Genomic DNA, 15,682 nt, shown 5'->3' on the forward strand with positions numbered 1-15,682 from the left:
GATCAATGGAAACAGGATGCACCTGAGCTCAATTTCGAGTAAAGGGTCTGAATACTATGTAAGTAAGGTTATTTCATTCTTCTTTCATTCACATTTGTAAAAATGTATTATAACCTGTTCGCTTTGTCATTCTGAGGTATTGTGTGAAGATTAAAGATTTTTTATTGATTTAATCCATTTTAGAATAAGGCTAACATAACATTTTGAAAAAGTCAAGGGGTCTGAATATTTTCTGAAGGCACTGTGTGGACAGTGATCAATAGAATTCTAATGCTACGGGCAGAATCATCAATAGAATTCTAATGCTACGGGCAGAATCATCAATAGAATTCTAATGCTACGGGCAGAATCATCAATAGAATTCTAATGCTACGGGCAGAATCATCAATAGAATTCTAATGCTACGGGCAGAATCATCACTAGAATTCTAATGTTATGGGCAGAATCATCAATAGAATTCTAATGCTACGGGCAGAATCATCAATAGAATTCTAATGCTACGGGCAGAATCATCAATATAATTATAATGCTACGGGCAGAATCATCAATAGAATTCTTATGCTACCGGCAGAATCATCAATAGAATTCTAATGCGACGGGCAGAATCATCAATAGAACCCTAATGCTATGGGCAGAATCATCAATAGAACCCTAATGCTATGAGCAGAATCATCACTAGAATTCTAATGTTATGGGCAGAATCATCAATAGAATTCTAATGCTACGGGCAGAATCATCACTGCTCTGTTTCAGACTTTTTTCTGATTGTCAATTTCAGACAGAATAAAATAAATGTACAGTCAATGGTGTGAGCAGTTGTAGTGACATGCTAAAACATTTGTTTTAATATTCCCCCACTGATGACACACCTGAAATAATCATGAATTGTTGTTGTTGTCAGAGCACTTCAAATCAAATGTTATTGGTTACATACACATATTAGGCAGATGTTATTGGTTACATACACATATTTAACAGATGTTATTGCAGGTGTAGTGAAATGCTTGTGTTCCTAGCTCCAGCAGTGTAGTAATATCTAACAATACACACCAATCTAAAAGTAAAATAATGGAATTAAGAAATATATAAATGATAGGACGAGCAATGTCAGAGTGGCGTTGACTAAATTACAGTAGAATATAATACAGTGCATATATATATATATATATATATATATATACAGTGCCTTGCGAAAGTATTCGGCCCCCTTGTACTTTGCGACCTTTTGCCACATTTCAGGTTTCAAACATAAAGATATAAAACTGTATTTTTTTGTGAAGAATCAACAACAAGTGGGACACAATCATGAAGTGGAACGACATTTATTGGATATTTCAAAATTTTTAACAAATCAAAAACTGAAAAATTGGGCGTGCAAAATTATTCAGCCCCCTTAAGTTAATACTTTGTAGCGCCACCTTTTGCTGCGATTACAGCTAAGTCGCTTGGGGTATGTCTATCAGTTTTGCACATCGAGAGACTGACATTTTTTCCCATTCCTCCTTGCAAAACAGCTCGAGCTCAGTGAGGTTGGATGGAGAGCATTTGTGAACAGCAGTTTTCAGTTCTTTCCACAGATTCTCGATTGGATTCAGGTCTGGACTTTGACTTGGCCATTCTAACACCTGGATATGTTTATTTTTGAACCATTCCATTGTAGATTTTGCTTTATGTTTTGGATCATTGTCTTGTTGGAAGACAAATCTCCGTCCCAGTCTCAGGTCTTTTGCAGACTCCATCAGGTTTTCTTCCAGAATGGTCCTGTATTTGGCTCCATCCATCTTCCCATCAATTTTAACCATCTTCCCTGTCCCTGCTGAAGAAAAGCGGGCCCAAACCATGATGCTGCCACCACCATGTTTGACAGTGGGGATGGTGTGTTCAGCTGTGTTGCTTTTACGCCAAACATAACGTTTTGCATTGTTGCCAAAAAGTTCAATTTTGGTTTCATCTGACCAGAGCACCTTCTTCCACATGTTTGGTGTGTCTCCCAGGTGGCTTGTGGCGAACTTTAAACGACACTTTTTATGGATGTCTTAAAGAAATGTCTTTCTTCTTGCCACTCTTCAATAAAGGCCAGATTTGTGCAATATACGACTGATTGTTGTCCTATGGACAGAGTCTCCCACCTCAGCTGTAGATCTCTGCAGTTCATCCAGAGTGATCATGAGCCTCTTGGCTGCATCTCTGATCAGTCTTCTCCTTGTATGAGCTGAAAGTTTAGAGGGACGGCCAGGTCTTGGTAGATTTGCAGTGGTCTGATACTCCTTCCATTTCAATATTATCGTTTGCACAGTGCTCCTTGGGATGTTTAAAGCTTGGGAAATCTTTTTGTATCCAAATCCGGCTTTAAACTTCTTCACAACAGTATCTCGGACCTGCCTGGTGTGTTCCTTGTTCTTCATTATGCTCTCTGCGCTTTTAACGGACCTCTGAGACTATCACAGTGCAGGTGCATTTATACGGAGACTTGATTACACATAGGTGGATTGTATTTATCATAATTTGTCATTTAGGTCAACATTGGATCATTCAGAGATCCTCACTGAACTTCTGGAGAGAGTTTGCTGCACTGAAAGTAAAGGGGCTGAATAATTTTGCACGCCCAATTTTTCAGTTTTTGATTTGTTAAAAAAGTTTGAAATATCCAAAAAATGTCGTTCCACTTCATGATTGTGTCCCACTTGTTGTTGATTCTTCACAAAAAAATACAGTTTTATATCTTTATGTTTGCAGCCTGAAATGTGGCAAAAGGTCGCAAAGTTCAAGGGGGCCGAATACTTTCGCAAGGCACTGTAACCTCTACTTAGGTAGTGTATGTAACCTCTACTTAGGTAGTATGTAAGCTCTACTTAGGTGGTGTATAACGCCTACTTAGGTAGTGTATATAATCTCTACTTAGGTAGTGCGTATAACGGCTACTTAGGTAGTGTATATAACCTTAAGGAATTGCAGTGACACCTGGGATTTACTATTTCTCAATATGTGTAATAGAAATGTTAGTAGCTAGTAGACTGACACATTTCAAATGATATCCTGTTTTAGTTATTTAATACTTCCCCTAATTTTTCTTCTAGCTCATGTCCGTTTCAACCTTATCTCCCCGATGATTTAGAAATCTCCAGAGAAGTTAGTATTTTATCTGAATACAAAACCCTTATTGTTTGTAGATGTTGGCATTTTTTCTTTCACAGTCACTCTAAATGTGTATGTAATGTGGGCCCTCTACCCCGGTGCTGTTTGACATTTTTGTGAACATCTTGGCCCACAACCTGGCAGAGCTGGCCTACGAGGCTGACGTGGCCCAGCTGGAGTACAAACTGATCGCCGGGGAACATGGCCTGGTCATCAGGGTCAAGGGCGTCAACCACAAGCTGTCTGGTCATCAGGGTCAAGGGTTTCAACCACAAGCTGCCTGGTCATCAGGGTCAAGGGCTTCAACCACAAGCTGCCTGGTCATCAGGGTCAAATCAAATTTATTTATATAGCCCTTCGTACATCAGCTGATATCTCAAAGTGCTGTACAGAAACCCAGCCTAAAACCCCAAACAGCAAGCAATGCAGGTGTAGAAGCACGGTGGCTAGGAAAAACTCCCTAGAAAGGCCAAAACCTAGGAAGAAACCTAGAGAGGAACCAGGCTATGTGGGGTGGCCAGTCCTCTTCTGGCTGTGCCGGGTGGAGATTATAACAAAACATGGTCAAGATGTTCAAATGTTCATAAATGACCAGCATGGTCGAATAATAATAAGGCAGAATAGTTGAAACTGGAGCAGCAGCACAGTCAGGTGGACTGGGGACAGCAAGGAGTCATCATGTCAGGTATTCCTGGGGCATGGTCCTAGGGCTCAGGTCTTCCGAGAGAGAGAAAGAAAGAGAGAATTAGAGAGAGCATATGTGTGATGGCCAGTCCTCTTCTGGCTGTGCCGGGTGGAGATTATAACAGAACATGGCCAAGATGTTCAAATGTTCATAAATGACCAGCATGGTCGAATAATAATAAGGCAGAACAGTTGAAACTGGAGCAGCAGCACAGCCAGGTGGACTGGGGACAGCAAGGAGTCATCATGTCAGGTAGTCCTGGGGCATGGTCCTAGGGCTCAGGTCCTCCGAGAGAGAGAAGGAGAGAATTAGAGAACGTAAATACGTAGAGGCTGAGACAGGAGGGGTCAGGGCTTCAATCACAAGCTGTCTGGTCATCAGGGTCAAGGGCTTCAATCACAAGCTGTCTGGTCATCAGGGTCAAGGGCTTCAACCAAAAGCTGTCTGGTCATCAGGGTCAAGGGCTTCAACCACAAGCTGTCTGGTCATCAGGGTCAAGGGCTTCAACCAAAAGCTGTCTCGTCATCAGGGTCAAGCTGCCTGGTCATCAGGGTCAAGGGTTTCAACCACAAGCTGCCTGGTCATCAGGGTCAAGCTGCCTGGTCATCAGGGTCAAGCTGCCTGGTCATAAGGGTCAAGCTGTCTGGTCATCAGGGTCAAGCTGCCTGGTCATCAGGGTCAAGGGTTTCAACCACAAGCTGCCTGGTCATCAGGGTCAAGGGCTTCAACCACAAGCTGCCTGGTCATCAGGGTCAAGCTGCCTGGTCATCAGGGTCAAGGGCTTCAATCACAAGCTGTCTGGTCATCAGGGTCAAGCTGCCTGGTCATCAGGGTCAAGGGCTTCAACCACAAGCTGCCTGGTCATCAGGGTCAAGCTGCCTGGTCATCAGGGTCAAGGGCTTCAATCACAAGCTGTCTGGTCATCAGGGTCAAGGGCTTCAACCAAAAGCTGTCTGGTCATCAGGGTCAAGCTGCCTGGTCATCAGGGTCAAGGGCTTCAACCACAAGCTGCCTGGTCATCAGGGTCAAGCTGCCTGGTCATCAGGGTCAAGCTGTCTGGTCATCAGGGTCAAGCTGTCTGGTCATCAGGGTCAAGGGCTTCAACCACAAGCTGTCTGGTCATCAGGGTCAAGGGCTTCAACGGCTTCAACCACAAGCTGTCTGGTCATCAGAGTCAAGCTGCCTGGTCATCAGGGTCAAGGGCTTCAACCACAAGCTGCCTGGTCATCAGGGTCAAGGGCTTCAACCACAAGCTGCCTGGTCATCAGGGTCAAGGGCTTCAACCTGTTGTATTTGTCACGTGACAATTAACATTGGATTTGAAGGAAAGATATGTTAAAAAATATTGCTAGGTAGCAATGTACCTGGACCAAAACGCTGGTATTTTTTTTATCATATATCACATTTTTTATCATATAGTTTGTTCTCATCTTCTTTTTAAATAGTGAGCCAACATGTTTTTATCACTTTTATTTCCATGACTGATAAACCCATTTTCTCATGCTTTTTCTAGTCTCTCTGCAGCAGACATGTCATCCTATAGCTACAGTAGCTTTGATTGGACTGATGTCAACATCTTACTTTCAAAATCTTATCTAGCAGTCATCTACAGTTGTCATCAAGTCGACAATCTACTGGCAAATCCTTTTTAATCCTTGGCGTATGAAGATAAATAATGAAGAGAAATTATAGATAAAACGAATCGGTGCTCATCGGCCATTGTACATAAAGATTACACAACACGTTGGAAATCGCAAATCAAAGAATGAGTCGTATGGAAGGAATCAGTGACTAACTGCAAGCATTGCAAAGAAACCACAAACATTGGCCTGCTACTCTGCTCTGACTTGCCTGGCCATTCTCCTTCTCTCCAAAGCCTACCATGTGACAGAGGGAGAGGAGGTACAGTAAGCTCTGGAGGAGCTGATAGGGGATAACACTTGATATGCTCCCTCTACCATGCAAGCACATACAGTTGAAGTCGGGAGTTTACGTCCACTGAGGTTGACTGTGCCTTTAAACAGCTTGGAAAATTACAGAAAATTCTGTCATGGCTTTAGAAGCTTCTGATAGGCTAATTGACATCATTTGAGTTAATTGGAGGTGTACCTGTGGATGTATTTCAAGGCATACCTGCTTGACATCATGGGAAATCAAAAGAAATCAGCCAAGATCGCAGAAAACAATTGTAGACCTCCACAAGTCTGGTTCATCCTTGGGAGCAATTTCCAAACACATGAAGGTGCCACGTTCACCTGTACAAACAATAGTGGGACCACGCAGCCTTCATGCCGCTCAGGAAGGAGACGCGTTCTGTCTCCTAGAGAGAAAGGTACTTTGGTGCAAAAAGTGCAAATCGATCCCAGAACAACAGCAAAGGACCTTGTGAAGATGCTGGAGGAAACAGGTACAAAAGTATCTATATCCACAGTAAAACGAGTGTACTCACTGTACAACAAGTCAGAACTGTAGGATAAATAAAGGTGGCATATAAGCAGACAATGAAAGCTCTTACAATATTCAATGACTACATTTCTCTAAAACAGGTTGTCGGCTATTTGTGCACTACCAAGTTAGAACAGTAGGCAAAATCAAGAGGTGAAAATAGACCAAATGATTAGCGTGAGGCACATTAAACGCAGTTTGGGTTTTTGCGTGTCAAAAAAAGATGCACGTCATAACACGATTTGACGCATTAAATAAAGCTTTTAATTTGACACGTCAAATAACACAATTATATTCTAGAATGTTGTGTGTGCTGAATTTGCACGTGCAAGCCAAGCACCACCAGTACTATCAGTAGCACTGTCAACGCTGTACAAACAAGTAGCCAAACAAGCCACGAACGATGTGTTTACAACACTGTGTTGGTGAAAATAGACCAAATTATTAGGGTGAGGCACATGGGCTACTAACAGCTTACTACACAATATACACTTAGTAGTACTTTCTTAGCTACAGTATACATATCTCCTTGCATATTACATCATTTATGCAGCAGCATACAATACATTTTTGGACTCACCTTGTTGTGAAGGTGGCGCAGCGGGGTCCTTTGTGGGCAAATATGGTCATCATAACTTTGTCAAAGTCTGGCATTCTCTGGATTTATGGTGGAAACGCGGAGAAAAAACACAGCCACTCCATTGGCAGCTGCAGCCCCAGCCCCTCAGAGGGGGAAGAGGACCAAGGCCAGGCCTCTATGACCTCCTCCTACGGAGACGTGTCCAAGCTGACCTTGCTGCCTGCCTCCCTCATGCTGGCCGACGCCACGCTCATCGATGACATCCGGTCGTTCACTACCTCCCTCACCCTCTACCCCCACCACAAAATCCTTTAGTAGATCGGTTCCACACATTGTTTCCGCATTGCAGTAGGCGACTGAAGGAGCAGTGGGAGCCATTTGGTTCCGGGTGACTAGCCAGGCCATGCCACAACGCAGTACAGTGGTGTTTTCAGAAGAGAAACTCATATCTCTGCTTCTCTCTTTTCTCGCTCTCTCTGTTAATCAAATATCAACAGCAGAAGCAGGCACTAGTATTAATAATGGCATTCACCACTAGTCAGCTACACCAAAGCACTGTTAAAGAAACAAAATTGGTCGAGAGCTCATCAGTTTGTCCTTTTGTTCTCCCCAGTCCCTGATTGATATAATAGGAGGAACCGTCTTTGCTGTGAATGGCAGTAGTAAAGACTCAGGGTTTGGCTGGCAGGAGGGCGGACAGAGAGGGTGGAAAAGAGGACGGAGATTCTATCATGTCATACTGTATATTCATTATTTTTATTTTGAGTTTTTCATATCACAGACACATCTCCTCATCGCTAACATGGAAAAAGGATTGCATGTATTTTAACAATGGACATCAGGGTTAAGATTTCACATGTTCGTACTGTCAAATGTTGTTGATTATAAAAATGAAGTGTTTGTCATAATGGTAAGATGAGGAGCCTGATACATGGTCAGTATGTTATCATAATGGTAAGGCAAGGAGCCTGATACATAGCCAGTATGTTGTCATAATGGTAAGATGAGGAGCCTGATACGTACATGCTCAGTATGTTATCATAATGGTAAGATGAGGAGCCTGATACGTACATGCTCAGTATGTTATCATAATGGTAAGATGAGGAGCTTGATACATGGTCAGCATGTTGTCATAATGGTAAGATGAGGAGCCTGATACATGGTCAGTATGTTGTCATAATGGTAAGATGAGGAGCCTGATACATGGTCAGTATGTTGTCATAATGGTAAGATGAGGAGCCTGATTACATGGTCAGTATGTTGTCATAGTGGTAAGATGAGGAGCCTGATACATGGTCAGTATGTTATCTTAATGGTAAGATGAGGAGCCTGATACATGGTCAGTATGTTGTCATAATGGTAAGATGAGGAGCCTGATACATGGTCAGTATGTTATCTTAATGGTAAGATGAGGAGCCTGATACATGGTCAGTATGTTGTCATAATGGTAAGATGAGGAGCCTGATACATGGTCAGTATGTTATCTTAATGGTAAGATGAGGAGCCTGATACATGGTATGTATTTACATTTTTTTGTCACATGCGCTGAATACATGATTACTTACAAGCCTTTAACCAACAATGCAGTTTTAAGAAATTGCCCCCAAAAAAGTAAGAGATAACAATAATAAGGGGTGGAGCCATTATGAAGCTTGGGAGGTGCTGAGTGCAGGGAACACGATCACATGTGGCAGTACTGATAATGAGAGAAACCGTTGAAGGATCATAGCGATCATAGAGATGTTAGCGATGTTAGGATAGGATCATAGCGATGTTTAGGAGGAGACTCCACCCAAAGTGGGGTATGAATATTACCACGAGGGAAGCCATGTCTGTGTCTGAATGCAGCTGTATCGACCCTTTGGGAATAATTAAACTTGGTTAAGCTTTCCTAGTGTCTGTGGAGTCATTTACTCTTAAAATTAGTACCTAACAGCAGGAAGCTTGGCCCCGGTGATGTACTGGGCCGTACACACTACCCTTTGTAGTGCCTTGCGGTCAGAGGCCGAGCAGTACCAGGCAGTGATGCTCTCGATGGCGCAGCTGTAAAACCATCTGAGGACCCATGCCAAATCTTTTCAGTCTCCTGAGGGGGAATAGGTTTTGTCATGCCCTCTTCACGACTGTCTTGGTGTGCTTGGACCATGATAGTTTGTTGATGTGGATGCCAAGGAACTTGAAACTCTCAACCTGCTCCACTACAGCCCCTTCGATGAGGATGGGGGCGTGCTCGGTCCTTTTTTTCCCTGTGGTCCACAATCATCTCCTTTGTCTTGATCACATTGAGGGAGAAGGTCTTTGTCCTTGCACCACACGGTCAGGTCTCTGACCTCATCCCTATAGGCTGTCTCATCGTTGTCGGTGATCAGGCCTACCACTGTTGTGTCATCAGCAAACTTAATGATGGTGTTAAGTTCCCCAGTTTCTGTGTTGTAGTTTTGTATGTGTGTGTTTCAGGATGGTTTCCTGAAATTCCCCCAAGCAGTTGATTGGTCGGCCCCATTGCTAATTGGAGCTGACCATGCACTCTCGTCAGAGGATACAGCTGTATCCCACTCCTTCTGAAGCTAGAAAAGCCCGTGTTTGTTGCTCAGACAGGAAGCTGATTGGTGTGTCCTATGTAGTAATGTTTAGTCTGAAGCTATATTTTATTTCCAAAAGCCAAGAAGAAAAATACACTACATTACTTTATAAGGACTGAATGCTAACATAATTCTGCCAAGCTTGATACAGCTTCAACTAGCACTGACGTGTCAAGTGAGAGGTGTCAAAGGCCATTAGCACAACAATGGCAGGAGAGTCAAACAGTCTACTCCAAACAAATGGAGAGGCCTTAGAAGCTCCCTCCTGCTGTTCAGAGGTAATTAAAATACAGTACCATGTGTATGTAAAGAATGATAAGGCAAGAAAAGATAACAAAAGACAACAACGAAGACTCCGAGTCAGCTAATATAAATCACTATAAGTCCGGAACAGTAATGGTACAGGGTAACCCCAAACAGTTTCAGCTGGACTTTCACCTAATTAAAGAATTAGCCCAGCAGGAGAAACTCTCCCTTGAGAAAGATAACCCCACCCTGAGCGGGTCAGACCAGACCTCTTCGTTATATAACCCCACAGACGAGCAACCCCCAGTGGAAAGTCAACCTCCCAGCACAGATTACTACTCCCTCATTGAAATGAAGGATACATTTATCCAGCTGGAGGTAAGGCAGGTGGAGCTGGAACAGCAGGTGATTACACTCCAGTCAGCACAGACCCAGACAACAGTCCAGCACAACAACACTCTCTTAACCAGACCCGGAGAGCTGGAGGTGGAGAGAGACATATCTGCACTCTGGACAGTGGTGAGACAACTTCAACAGGAGAAAGAGCAGGATCAGGAGAAGTACAGAGCACTAGAGGAGAGGATCCGACTGCTGGAGGTTGAGGGGGATGGCGTGTGACAGATAACAACCCACTAGAGAGGTGGCCACCCCGACAGAGAAGAAAAAAATGTGAATTGTTAAGTGTTCTTTTTTTTTTTTGTGAAGTAGTTTGTAGCCGGTCTTGCAGAGGTATGTTTATGTCCAAAGGACTGTTAGGGTTATTGAAATGGTTTGTATTCTGTTTAATTTGTTCCCAAGGGGTAAGGGGAGGGCACCTAGGGAGTGCTTTGGCAAGAGGCCTGCGGGCATGCATAACCCGTAGTATTCACTGTCTATGCACACTAGGTAAGACCTGGGCGGACTACCCCCTGTATTTTGGTTAGTGCACCAGATGGTGCTAAGTTAGGTAAGTTGTGGGTAGGCAGGTAAGGTAGGAGAGGGGGCTTTGACATGTACTTTCTTTGCTTTGGTTCCGTCCAGCCCCTTTCCCCCAAATTTACAGTGTGAAGGAATAAATAAATTCCCAGTAAACGGTAAATTCTCTGCCTTTGTCATCCTTACTCGCACCTACAGTCCCGTACCTCTTTCACTCCACGGGGAGTTGAGTTGTAGCAGGGTGTTGCATTCCCTCTTCCTAGAGGCGTACGTAACAGATGGTGTTGGAGTTGTGCCTGCCGTGCAGTCGTGGGTGAACAGGGAGCACAGGAGGGGACTGAGCACGCACCCTTGAGGTGCCCCCGTGTTGAGGATCAGCGTGGCGGATGTGTTGTTAACTACCCTTACCACCTGGTGGCGGCCCATCAGGAAGTCCAGGATCCAGTTGCATAGGGAGGTGTTTAGTCCCAGGGTCCTTAGCTTAGTGATGAGCTTTGAGGGCACTATGGTGTTGAACGCTGAGCTGTCGTCAATGAATAGCATTCTCACATAGGTGTTCCTTTTGTCCAGGTGTGAAAGGGCAGTGTGGAGTTCAATAGAGATTGCATCATCTGTGGATCTGTTGGTGTGGTATGAAAATTGGAGTGGGTCTAGGGTGTCTGGGATATTTGTGTTGATGTTAGCCATGACCAGCCTTTCAAAGTACTTCATGGCTACAGACGTGAGTGCTACGGGTTGGTAGTCATTTACAGTGGGGCAAAAAAGTATTTAGTCAGCCACCAATTGTGCAAGTTCTCCCACTTAAAAAGATGAGAGAGGCCTGTAATTTTCATCACTTCAACTATGACAGACAAAATGAGAAATGTTTTTCTCCAGAAAATCATATTGTAGGATTTTTTTATTAATTTATTTGCAAATTATGGTGGAAAATAAGTATTTGGTCAATAACAAAAGTTTATCTCAATACTTTGTTATATACCCTTTGTTGGCAATGACAGAGGTCAAATGTTTTCTGTAAGTCTTCACAAGGTTTTCACACACTGTTGCTGGTATTTTGGCCCATTCCTCCATGCAGATCTCCTCTAGAGCAGTGATGTTTTGGGGCTGTTGCTGGGCAACATGGACTTTCAACTCCCTCCAAAGATTTTCTATGGGGTTGAGATCTGGAGACTGGCTAGGCCACTCCAGGACCTTGAAATGCATCTTACGAAGCAGCTCCTTTGTTGCCCAGGCGGTGTGTTTGGGATCATTGTCATGCTGAAAGACCCAGCCACGTTTCATCTTCAATGCCCTTGCTGATGGAAGGAGGTTTTCACTCAAAATCTCACGATACATGGCCCCATTCATTCTTTCCTTTACACGGATCAGTCGTCCCTTTGCAGAAAAACAGCCCCAAGCATGATGTTTCTACCCCCATGCTTCACAGTAGGTATGGTGTTCTTTGGATGCAACTCAGCATTCTTTGTCCTCCAAACACGACGAGTTGAGTTTTTACCAAAAAGTTATATTTTGGTTTCATCTGACCATATGGCATTCTCCCAATCTTCTTCTGGGTCATCCAAATGCTCTCTAGCAAACTTCAGACGGGCCTGGACATGTACTGGCTTAAGCAGGGGGACATGTCTGGCACTGCAGGATTTGAGTCCCTGGCGGCATAGTGTGTTACTGATGGTAGGCTTTGTTACTTTGGTCCCAGCTCTCTGCAGGTCATTCACTAGGTCTCCCCGTGTGGTTCTGGGATTTTTTTTTCTTGTGATCATTTTGACACCACGGGGTGAGATATTGCGTGGAGCCCCAGATCGAAGGAGATTATCAGTGGTCTTGTATGTCTTCCATTTCCTAATAATTGCTCCCACAGTTGATTTCTTCAAACCAAGCTGCTTACCTATTGCATATTCAGTCTTCCCAGCCTGGTGCAGGTCTACAATTTTGTTTCTGGTGTCCTTTGACAGCTCTTTGGTCTTGGCCATAGTGGAGTTTGGAGTGTGACTGTTTGAGGTTGTGGACAGGTGTCTTTTATACTGATAACAAGTTCAAACAGGTGCCATTAATACAGGTAACGAGTGGAGGACAGAGGAGCCTCTTAAAGAAGAAGTTACAGGTCTGTGAGAGCCAGAAATCTTGCTTGTTTGTAGGTGACCAAATACTTATTTCCCACCATAATTAGCAAATAAATTCATAAAAAATCCTACAATGTGATTTTCTGGATTTTTTTCCCTAATTTTGTCTGTCATAGTTGAAGTGTACCTATGATGAATATTACAGGCCTCTCTCATCTTTTTAAGTGGGGGAACTTGCACAATTGGTGGCTGACTAAATACTTTTTTGCCCCACTGTAGGTAGGTTATCAGAGTGTTCTTTGGCACAGGGAGTATGGTGGTCTGCTTGAAACATGTTGGTATTACAGACTTGGACAGGGAGAGGTTGAAAATGTTAGTGAAGACACTTGTCAGTTGGTCAGCGCATGCTCGGAGTACACGTGCTGGTAATCCGTTTTGGCCCTGCGACCTTGTGAACGTTGACCTGTTTAAAGGTCTTACTCACATCGGCTGCGGAGAGCGTGATCACACAGTCGTCCAGAACAGCTGACGACGTCCTCGATGCACTTATTGATGAAGCCAGTGACAGATGTGGTCTACTCTTCAATGCCATCGGAAGAGACCCGGAACATATTCCAGTGTGTGCTAGCAAAACAGTCCTGTAGCTTAGCATCTGCTCCATCTGAACACTTTTTTATTGACCGAGTCACTGGTGCTTCCTGCTTTCGTTTTTGCTTGTAAGCAGGAATCAGGAGGAAAGAAATATGGTCAGATTTGCCAAATGGAAGGTTAGGGAGAGCTTTGTACGCATCTCTGTGTGTGGAGTAAATGTGGTCTAGAATTTGTTTTTCCTCTGGTTGCACATTTAACATGCTGATAGAAATTAGGTAAAACTGATTTAAGTTTCCCTGCATTAAAGTCCCTGGCCACTAGGAGCGCCGCCTCTGGGTGAGCGTTGTCATAATGTTGTCATAATGTTAAGGCGAGGAGCCTGATACATGGTCAGTATGTTGTTGTCATGACGTTGGCCTGAGTGGGGGAGGTTTATGACCCCCATAAATGCCTTTCCCCTTTTCCTCTCTACTCTACCGATGTGACGATTGAAAATCCCCTGATTAACATTGAGAGAGAGAGTTTGCTGACATCAAAAGATGGGAAAGGAACCATATTTCGGGATTATCCAACCAGCTGAAAATATGTGTTGGTACTAAATGAATATGATGCCAGATCAGTTGGCACCTGAAACATTATTACTGATGATCGGACGACATAAATGGTATCTTGGAAAGTCTACACATTCTAGTTATCAGATTCACATGGAATTGTGCAATTTAAATGTTTAAATATTAAACTATTTGTGAAAAGAATAAATGTAATTTTAGCTTCCAAATGAGAGAATTGGGGTTTCATGAGGGAACTATTCTCAACTCAGTGGCCCTGCCCATGTGAACAGACATTGGTTATAAACTATGAAACACGACCTTCTCTCCCCTCCTATATAAAGCCCTTGACGAAAATGTAACTTTCTGTTCCGAGGACGTATGGGCGACAGTCCTACGTTTAAAAGGGCTCAGATAATAAGCTGTTCAAGGACGTGAGGACTTACTATCCCCATGTTGAAAGGACAAAGACCACCTACAGAACTAAGCCAACCTCATCAAGAACCTAACGCAATTGGCATCGAATTTCAATGTGAAGGTGACGACCTACACACCGAAAGGATGAATTTCGACTATACCATCCAGAATATAGCATGAGCTTAAAAGAATACCAACTTGGTATCCATTCTACCACGCTCCAGTTCACCACTAGACATTCTTCAGAGGACCAGAGATCCATAAAGGACAAACCGGCCTTCCGTCGATGACCAATCTACCGAAGCGCAGCTCAGAGTAAATATTTATTGCATTCTCCTTTTTCAAAAGGGCGGTTATTTAGAATGCATAAGATTCTGTATTTACGATAGCATAGCTTCTCCCTTTGTTACTCAGTCTTCCCGCTCTTTTACTCAAGCCCAACCCCCTCTCTTTGTGTAACCAGCCATCGTATCTGTTCCGTCCACCAGGGACGTTTCTTTGTGACATAATTTGTAATCAATGTATGATCCATTGAGTGTGATTATTTAGTAAATTATTTAGTAAATAAATAATTAAACCAAATTTTGTATTGCTGATTCAACTTGTTAGCCAGGGTTTGTGAAGATAACCAAGATTTTACAACTTTCAGATGATACTAAATAAGGTGACGATTAAATATTGATTGTTATTGATGTAAAAGATTACTAGGTCTTTAAGAATTTATTCGGAAGATAACAGCTCTATAAACATTATTTCGTGGTGCCCCGACTTTCTAGTTAATTATTTACCTGATTAGCTTAATCAGGTAATATTAATTACAGAGAAATTATTTTATAGAATAGCATGTCATGCCTCCCGGGTGGCGCAGTGGTTAAGGGCGCTGTACTGCAGCGCCATCAGAGACTCTGGGTTCGCGCCCAGGCTCTGTCGTAACTGGCCGCGATCGGGAGGTCCGTGGGGCGACGCACAATTGGCCTAGCGTCGTCCGGGTTAGGGAGGGCTTGGTCGGTAGGGATGTCCTTGTCTCATCGCGCACCAGCAACTCCTGTGGCGGGCCGGGTGCAGTGCGCGCTAACCAAGGTTGCCAGGTGCACGGTGTTTCCTCTGACACATTGGTGCGGCTGGCTTCTGGGTTGGATGCGCGCTGTGTTAAGAAGCAGTTGGGTTGTGTATCGGAGGACGCATGACTTTCAATCTTCATCTCCCCCGAGCCTGTACGGGAGTTGTAGCGATGAGACAAGATAGTAGCTACTAAAAAAAAGAATTGGATACAATGAAATTGGGAAGAAAAAGGGGTAAAAATCTAAACAACAAAAAAGAATAGCATGTCATATCACTTAATCCGGCATAGCCAAAGACACATCATTGTCATAATGATAAGGCAAGGAGCCTGATACATGGTCAGTATGTTATCTTAATGGTAAGATGAGTAGCCTGCTACATGGTATGTACTGTATTAAAAAAATAAAAAAATAATC

The sequence above is a fragment of the Oncorhynchus mykiss genome, chromosome 1 (genome assembly GCF_057628025.1).
Source record: "Oncorhynchus mykiss isolate SJ-2025 chromosome 1, ASM5762802v1, whole genome shotgun sequence".
Lineage (NCBI taxonomy): Eukaryota > Metazoa > Chordata > Actinopteri > Salmoniformes > Salmonidae > Oncorhynchus > Oncorhynchus mykiss.